Source organism: Leptodactylus fuscus, chromosome 2, assembly GCF_031893055.1.
Source record: "Leptodactylus fuscus isolate aLepFus1 chromosome 2, aLepFus1.hap2, whole genome shotgun sequence".
NCBI classification, from domain to species: domain Eukaryota; kingdom Metazoa; phylum Chordata; class Amphibia; order Anura; family Leptodactylidae; genus Leptodactylus; species Leptodactylus fuscus.
This window is the reverse complement of record NC_134266.1, coordinates 270,601,277-270,611,266: the sequence shown is the minus strand read 5'-3', so window position 1 is coordinate 270,611,266 and position 9,990 is coordinate 270,601,277. Positions and strand designations below refer to the sequence as shown.

The window sequence follows — 9,990 nt, the reverse complement described above, 5'->3', positions numbered from 1 at the left end:
CATATAATGAGCGTGCTGTTGATATTGATGATCTGCTTGCTCCAGCGTTTCACCAGCTCTCAAGCTGACCTGCTGCTGAACTTGTTCCTCGCACCGTGCCTGTGATTGTTGCAGCATCTCTGCAGCTCACTGGGATTCCATATAATGAGCGTGTTGTTGGCCTCCATGATCTACCTGCTCCAGCATTTCGGCAGCTCTCAATCTCTCCTGCCGCTAAACTTGTTCCTTGCGCTGTGCCCGTGATTGTTCCGACGTCTCGGCAGCTCGTTGGGAACCATATAATGAGCTAGTTGTTGGGGTTGATGATCCGCCTGCTCCGGCGTTTCAGCAGCTCTCAAGTGGGCCTGGCACTGAAGTTGTTCTTCACACTGTGCTCGTGATTGTTCTGGCATCTCAGCAGCTCACTGGGACGCCATGAGGAGAGCTCTGTGACTTCTGGCTTCCTTCTGGTTTTAGAATTTTGCAACAAATTAGATTTTAGGTATCAGATTAGTGAGGAGAGAAATGAGCAAGAGATGAGGGACAGGGGAGACAGATGCTGCTTCGGCTGGTAGTAAGTTTCTATCTCACCCCAAGTGCTTTATTCTCACAGGTCAGGTGTTCTGTATGATGAAGTTATGGGGCAGGATCACCTATATTCTCTGTAGGCAGTCTATGGAGGACATTATAGGAGTAATGTCCACCCACCAGCTCAGGGAGAACTGAGAATTACAGACAGAGCCTATAGAGGGGGAAACTATTAGACCGTGTAATAAGTCATATAATGGTCCCATACAGTGACTCGCTGGTCCCGAAATCTTGCAGTGACACCATGTGACTAGTGACGCTTCTTCCCGACATCTTAATTTGTTTTAATTTCCTTTGATGCCGCCCTCAGTCCATCTGCCGACTATAAATCTCTCCACAGCCAGGATCCCCTAAATTCATCATCAGCCGCCTCTGTCCCTCGCTGGGCGGCTTTTCTTCCAGAATAATATGGCAGCTGCCTCATTGTTTGGGGTTTATCTACGTCCTGAAGACAAATGTCCCCTGGAGACCTGGGAGCTGTATACGACCAATAGTGGCTTAGATACATCACCTCAAACAGTATCACATATGACAGGGTTAGGTAACACCGGGGTTAATAAATCTGCCCCATTGATTAGGTAACAGTATCACAGATGATAGCATCATGTCAGCGGGTGTATCTAAGCCTATCATGTGTGATACTATTACTGAATCAATGTATCTAATCTTATGTGTGTTACTCTCTAGCAATCCGATGCATTTAAACCTATCATGCATGATAAGATTAGATACAGCAGATTTACACCTGATATGCTGAAATACACAAATCAGCAGAATATATCACAGGTTGTAGGATTAGATACACAGCTCAGGATACAGTATCACACAGGATAGGATTAGATACACAGCTCAGTATACAGTATCACACAGGATAGGATTAGATACAGCTCAGTATACAGTATCACACAGGATAGGATTAGATACACAGCTCAGTATACAGTATCACACAGGATAGGATTAGATACACAGCTCAGTATACAGTATCACATAGGATAGGATTAGATACACAGCTCAGTATACAGTATCACACAGGATAGGATTAGATACACAGCTCAGTATACAGTATCACACAGGATAGGATTAGATACAGATCAGTATACAGTATCACACAGGATAGGATTAGATACACAGCTCAGTATACAGTATCACACAGGATAGGATTAGATACACAGATCAGTATACAGTATCACACAGGATAGGATTAGATACAGCTCAGTATACAGTATCACACAGGATAGGATTAGATACACAGCTCAGCAGACTGTATCACATGGAGTAGTCTTAGATACACCATCTCAGCAGCACATAGCCCTGTGCACATATATAGTGCCTGTCGGATATAGGTCACACGGCGGTGGAGCTTTTATCTCCTATATATGTAAATATATTCGCCGTTGCGGACGTCTCCTGAATTTCGTGTTTCTGTCTAATCTGAATAATACACAGGTCAGCGAATATCAGCTCAAGATCAAGAACTCCGGGTAGGAGACATCCTTCAGTCGTCCTCTACTGTCTATTTTGTTTTTCTCAGCCATATCTGTTCTTGGGAAAGCTGGGTGACAATCAGTACGACCACCTGATTGGCCACTCTGCCTAATTTTTCATCGCTGCCTGAGTGGCTGGATGTATCGGCTCCTGGGCCACCCTTGTCAATATAGTAGGTGCACAGGATCCCTACCCCTAACAGTAGATTAGTGCATCAGCTGACAACTTCACAGTCATGTGCAAAAGTTTGTGACCCCCTGTCAAATTTCACATTCTGATTTGAAGATAATTGTAGGGAACAAGCCCAAGTAGGACATTCTGCGTGTGCAAAACTGCAGCTATACAAGGGTCTGTACGAACAGTGATATGGCTCCAGTATCGCACCATGGATGGAAAGATCCCTAGACCACCAGGGATGCTAACAATAACCCTTTCGCTGCCACTAGGGGTTTTAACAATAACCCATTCTCTGCCGTAGACCTCGATGGATTTCAACAATAGCCCTTTCACTACCCTAGACCACCAGGGATTTTAACACTAACCCCCTCTCTGTCAGTAGGGATTTTAGTAATAACCCTTTCTCAGCCCGAGAACACCAGGGATTTTAACGGTAACCCTTTCTCTGCTGTATACTGCCAGGCAACTGGTATTAACCCTTTTATGACCAACTAGGACACTATGTTATCCCCCCTTCTCTGCCCTAGACCAACAGGGATGCTGATTAGGGGCATACCTATAGGGGGTGCAGCAGTAGCAGTTGCTACCAGGCCCTGGATTTTGATGGGGCCACAATGGTCCCTCTACCACATAAAATATACCACTATTCTAAATGGCACAGGGTAGGTAGGGGCCCCTTTACAGAACATGCACTGAGGCCCAGAAGTTTTAAGTCACGCCTCTGATGCAAATAATAACCCCACCCTACCCTAACCCCAAAGACCCCCTCCCCTCCCCTGAGTGATGATAATAACTCCCTCCTCTGCCCTAGACCACCAGCAATCCTAATACTTGGCTGTAGACCTCCAGGCATGCAGCTATTAACCCCTTTACTACCCTAGATCACCCAGGTTGCCGACATTACCTCTTCTCTGCCCTAGGCCACCAGGGATGCTTCTGTAAATCCATTGACTATCCTAGATAATTATGGCTAATTAGTTGGCGCTATACAGAAAGCTTTGGATTAATGACTCGCTACAAAGGCTTATGCCAGGTTCACACTAGTGTCGGGCAGTCCATTGTTCTGGTCCGTAGTAGGAGCCCGAGGAACCCATTGACTTTAATAGTGTTGGGTGTCCGTTGATATTAAAAGTTATGTGACTTAAGGTGAACACTGCGATGGAGTCTCAGTTACACAGATGTGATGTAGCCTTAGAGAGAACATTGTCCATAGGGATGAATGGGGGTCCTAGCAGGGGATAGATCCCCAACCTCAGTGTACAGCAGATGACTTAATAGCTGGAATAATCCTTTAAATCTGTCTTTAATGCCTGCTGTAAGTAACTCGGCTGCCAAGAGATAAACTGTAGGACATCTATACAGTCTACTGCTTTCTGTTATCAGCCATTGGGCAAAGTGCAATAATCTCACTGCTTTATACAGCATTACATGTAACATCAAGGGCTCACTTTCATTTTTGGGGGCATTGGCTCTTTAAAATACATAATGGATGTTTATAACGTAGCATTGGCCTGAAAGGACATCTGTGCGGAGGACGCACCTCACACTATAACGTATGGAAATATACCGCAGTCTGTTCCCTGCAGCTATATTTACCTCAGTTTTATCAAAATCATCCGACAGTTTACATGGAAAAGTAACAAACACGAGGAGCAACGCAAAGCTAAGCCGTACACGTGTAAGGGGGCAGACTACCGGGATATGTAGGGCGCCTCACTAAATAGGCTTGGACAGGTGGAGTCAGATCATTATTATTATTATTGTTATATAGCACCATTACTCCCATGGTGCTGTACATTATTATATTAATCCCATGGTGCTGTACATTATTATATTAATCCCATGGTGCTGTACATTATTATATTAATTCCATGGTGCTTTACATTATTATATTAATCCCATCGTGCTGTACATTATTATATTAATTCCATGGTGCTGTACATTATTATATTAATCCCATGGTGCTGTACATTATTATATTAATCCCATGGTGCTGTACATTATTATATTAATCCCATGGTGCTTTACATTATTATATTAATCCCATGGTGCTGTACATTATTATATTAATCCCATGGTGCTTTACATTATTATATTAATCCCATGGTGCTCTGTACATTATTATATTAATTCCATAGTGCTTTACATTATTATATTAATTCCATGGTGCTGTACATTATTAAGCGCAAGAGTTCTTAAAATGTGCAGTGACCAGCTGGGTGGCATTATTACGCACATGTACAATATGAGCCTGAAGCTGGGAGTGGTACCTCGACTGTGGAAAACATCTTGCGTGGTACCAGTCCCAAAGAAACCCAACCCGATGGGCTACAATGACTACCAACCAGTAGCACTGACACCACACTTGATGAAGGTCCTAGAGAGACTGGTCCTGACACACCTACGCCCCCTAGTGAGCTCCGCTCTGGACCCCCTCCAGTTTGCCTACCGGCCAGGCATTGGGGTAGATGACGCCATCATCCACCTTCTTCACAGAGCTCTCTCTCACCTGGAGAAACCCGGGAACACTGTGAGAATATTGTTCTTTGATTTCTCCAGTGCGTTCAACACCATTCAGCCAGAGCTACTGAGGGAGAAGCTGAACCTTGGTGGTGTGGACCATCACCTGTCCAACTGGATCCTAGACTACCTGACAAACCGCCCCCAGTATGTGAGAGCCCAGGACTGTGTGTCTGACACTGTGATCTGTAGTACGGGGGCACCACAAGGTCCAGTTCTTGCCCCATTTCTCTTCACACTGTACACTGCTGACTTCAGGCACAACTCATCCAGCTGTTACTTACAGAAGTACTCCGATGGCTCTGCTATAGTCGGCCTTATTACTGATGGCGACGATAGGGAATACAGAGACTTATACTGGGATTTTGTTGAATGGAGTCAGCGGAATCACCTCAGGATTAATGCTGGGAAGACCAAGGAGATGGTGGTGGACTTTAGTAAACGGAGGAGTGCTCCGACCCCGGTGGAGATCCAAGGAACATGTATTGAGATAGTCAGGACCTATAAGTATCTGAGTGTGATCCTCAATGATAAACTAGACTGGGCTGATCACCTGGAGGCGCTGCACAGAAAGGGTCACAGCAGACTCTACCTGCTCAGGAGGCTGAGGGCCTTCGGAGTCCAGGGGACACTTCTTAGGGCCTTCTTCAACTCTGTGGTTGCCTCAGCCATCTTTTTCGGTGTGGCCTGCTGGGGGAGCAGTATATCAACCAGGGACAGAAATAGACTTGACAGGCTGATCAGGAGGGCCAGCTCTGTCCTGGGGAGCCCCTTGGACCCAGTACAGGTGGTGGGTGACAGAAGGATACTGTCTGTGGTGACCTCCATGCGGGAGAACAAATCCCACCCCATGTATGGGACCTTGATGGGACTTGGCAGCACTGTAAGTGACCGTCTGCTTCACCCCAAGTGTGAGAAGGAGCTATCGCAGGTCCTTCCTTCCAACCACAGTCAGACTGTATAATCTACATCAGACCAAGTGGAGACACTCCGCACAGAGAACTAATGATTATGACCATGACCATGAGGTCTTCCTCTTTCTCTTCTGTTTTTCCTTAGCTGCCATGGACTCCTAGTATATCTTCTCTTCTCAGCTTATCTGTGTCTACGTCTGTAATATATTACTCTGTATTATCCTGTATCTGTATTACTATGCTGCTGTAACACGCTGAAATTTCCCCAATGTGGGACTATTAAAGGATTATCTTATCTTATCTTATTATTATATTAATTCCATAGTGCTGTACATTATTATATTAATTCCATGGTGCTTTACATTTGGGGGTTACATACAGGACACAGAATATACAGGTAGATATAATACTAACAATGACGGACTGGCACAGGGGGGTAGAGGGCCCTGCCCGCTAGGGCTTACAATCTATGAGGGAAGGGGGTAGAGACAGAAGGAGAGGCAATACTATTATTTATACTTTAATACTGTACTGTAAGGTGGTTGAGTATGAAGTAAGGAGACTGAGTTTTGCAGTATTATCAGTACTTATATTACTCCCATATACGGTATTCCGTCCTCTCTAGCTTTGTGTCTGACTTCTGTGTATGGGAGACATTACTTTGTGTCTCTTTATTACACCGTACTGCGCTGTGGTCCTTCCATGTAGAGGTGAATCAGGATTAGATCACCCAGTAGAAGCTGATACAATATAACTGATGTCATTCTGCTAAGTACACGGAGGAGTCACCAGGCAGGGTCAGAGCTGTCACCGCTTACATGGATGAAATAGTTGTAAAAGCAGAAAACAAACATCCAATTGACAATTCACTTCTGTCACCATAAAATTAACAGACCTGCATTAGTCCTGACCTAGTCCGCTCACACATCTGAGGGTTTGTTACAATGTCTTACTCCAGAGGTCTAGGCTGAATCTCTTGGACCCCAATGTATCTGTAATGGAGCCCATACTTACTTTGTACCATTTACAACAGTGGTATATTTTATTAAGGTTTGGGGCCCTGTGCAGTTCACCATACATAGGCAGTCAGGAGGTCATGGCCACCCCTTGAACCCTGCGATCCCATGGCAGGGAACCCAAGAGGATGAAAGGGAGAGCTCCGGCACCCAAATATCATCTGGATGCATTGATGGCAATTGACCATGTCCTCTGAGAGGTTAAGCTGCTGGAGTAGAAGAATTTTTCGTCTCCTGCAGCTCGTTCCAGGTCCCGGCAATGTAATATAGTCAGAACCTGGAGGCTGTGCCTGCTATAGCACCGCGCCGTACTATTATGGCGCACAGCGTTCACTATATACTCAATGTGGTGTTATACTACAGTGCTGAGCAGGAAGGGGTTAATCATACTCAGTACCAGCCGGCAGCAGTAAAGCCCTGCACACTCTCCTCTCCTCTACATGACTGGCATCTCCATGGCCTTGGCTTTCAATTCTCCAGCAGATTTGGGGACCTGCGGACATTTCTCATGTCATTGTCATTCCGTGTAGAATAATCTGATCTTTCCCCCTGAGTGAAGCGGTTCAGGGAACGGTCAGTGCGTACAGTGCCATCCGCAGAGTCGGAGATGAACTACATATGACAGGGCAGTCACATTCCTGCTCCAAGGCACTGCCCTGTTAGCGCCAGGTTCTCACAGCCTACGGCCTGCTGTGTGTTTGTTGCCACCTAGGCTTAAGGCTGCGGCTTTTGGTGAGAACATGAAGCTTCTCATGGAGCAGAACCCCAGCTTATGTATACAGCCGAGATATAGGAGGGAGACACAGAGCGGAGAAATGAGAGGTGACAGGCTGTGAAGACTAGGAGTGGTGGGGGCGGGCGGGGGGGGGGGGAGCTGTAATAAAGGCTGACGTAGATGGCTAGATAAAGTAATCATTATGTCTATAGTGAGAGCAGCTCTGGAGTATAATACAGGATAAGTAATGTAATGTATGTACACAGTGACTGTACCAGCAGAATAGTGAGCGCAGCTCTGGAGTATAATACAGGATAAGTAATGTAATGTATGTACACAGTGAATGTACCAGCAGAATAGTGAGCGCAGCTCTGGGGTATAATACAGGATAAATAATGTAATGTATGTACACAGTGAATGTACCAGCAGAATAGTGAGCGCAGCTCTGGAGTATAATACAGGATAAGTAATGTAATGTATGTACACAGTGACTGTACCAGCAGAATAGTGAGCGCAGCTCTGGAGTATAATACAGGATAAGTAATGTAATGTATGTACACAGTGACTGTACCAGCAGAATAGTGAGCGCAGCTCTGGAGTATAATACAGGATAAGTAATGTAATGTATGTACACAGTGACTGCACCAGCAGAATAGTGAGCGCAGCTCTGGAGTATAATACAGGATAAGTAATGTAATGTATGTACACAGTGACTGTACCAGCAGAATAGTGAGCGCAGCTCTGGAGTATAATACAGGATAAGTAATGTAATGTATGTACTCAGTGACTGCACCGGCAGAATAGTGAGCGCAGCTCTGGAGTATAATACAGGATAAGTAATGTAATGTATGTACACAGTGACTGTACCAGCAGAATAGTGAGCGCAGCTCTGGAGTATAATACAGGATAAGTAATGTAATGTATGTACTCAGTGACTGCACCAGCAGAATAGTGAGCGCAGCTCTGGAGTATAATACAGGATAAGTAATGTAATGTATGTACACAGTGACTGCACCGGCAGAATAGTGAGCGCAGCTCTGGAGTATAATACAGGATAAGTAATGTAATGTATGTACACAGTGACTGTACCGGCAGAATAGTGAGCGCAGCTCTGGAGTATAATACAGGATAAGTAATGTAATGTATGTACACAGTGACTATACCAGCAGAATAGTGAGCGCAGCTCTGGAGTATAATACAGGATAAGTAATGTAATGTATGTACACAGTGAATGTACCAGCAGAATAGTGAGCGCAGCTCTGGGGTATAATACAGGATAAATAATGTAATGTATGTACACAGTGAATGTACCAGCAGAATAGTGAGCGCAGCTCTGGAGTATAATACAGGATAAGTAATGTAATGTATGTACACAGTGACTGTACCAGCAGAATAGTGAGCGCAGCTCTGGAGTATAATACAGGATAAGTAATGTAATGTATGTACACAGTGACTGTACCAGCAGAATAGTGAGCGCAGCTCTGGAGTATAATACAGGATAAGTAATGTAATGTATGTACACAGTGACTGCACCAGCAGAATAGTGAGCGCAGCTCTGGAGTATAATACAGGATAAGTAATGTAATGTATGTACACAGTGACTGTACCAGCAGAATAGTGAGCGCAGCTCTGGAGTATAATACAGGATAAGTAATGTAATGTAATGTACATAGTGACTGTACCAGCAGAATAGTGAGCGCAGCTCTGGAGTATAATACAGGATAAGTAATGTAATGTATGTACATAGTGACTGTACCAGCAGAATAGTGAGCGCAGCTCTGGAGTATAATACAGGATAAGTAATGTAATGTATGTACACAGTGACTGTACCGGCAGAATAGTGAGTGCAGCTCTGGAGTATAATACAGGATAAGTAATGTAATGTATGTACACAGTGACTGTACCGGCAGAATAGTGAGCGCAGCTCTGGAGTATAATACAGGATAAGTAATGTAATGTATGTACTCAGTGACTGCACCAGCAGAATAGTGAGCGCAGCTCTGGAGTATAATACAGGATAAGTAATGTAATGTATGTACTCAGTGACTGCACCAGCAGAATAGTGAGCGCAGCTCTGGAGTATAATACAGGATAAGTAATGTAATGTATGTACACAGTGACTGTACCAGCAGAATAGTGAGCGCAGCTCTGGAGTATAATACAGGATAAGTAATGTAATGTATGTACTCAGTGACTGCACCAGCAGAATAGTGAGCGCAGCTCTGGAGTATAATACAGGATAAGTAATGTAATGTATGTACACAGTGACTGCACCGGCAGAATAGTGAGCGCAGCTCTGGAGTATAATACAGGATAAGTAATGTAATGTATGTACACAGTGACTGTACCGGCAGAATAGTGAGCGCAGCTCTGGAGTATAATACAGGATAAGTAATGTAATGTATGTACACAGTGACTGTACCGGCAGAATAGTGAGCGCAGCTCTGGAGTATAATACAGGATAAGTAATGTAATGTATGTACTCAGTGACTGCACCGGCAGAATAGTGAGCGCAGCTCTGGAGTATAATACAGGATAAGTAATGTAATGTATGTACACAGTGACTGTACCAGCAGAATAGTGAGCGCAGCTCTGG

The 9,990-nt window shown here is 44.6% G+C and overlaps 1 protein-coding gene across 1 annotated transcript in view; it reads left to right on the top strand.

Moving 5' to 3' along the window:
- The window catches only part of AAMDC (adipogenesis associated Mth938 domain containing), a 215,401-nt gene that overhangs the window by 130,484 nt on the left and 74,927 nt on the right, over positions 1-9,990 (top strand). The gene's annotated exons all lie outside the window — the stretch shown is intronic.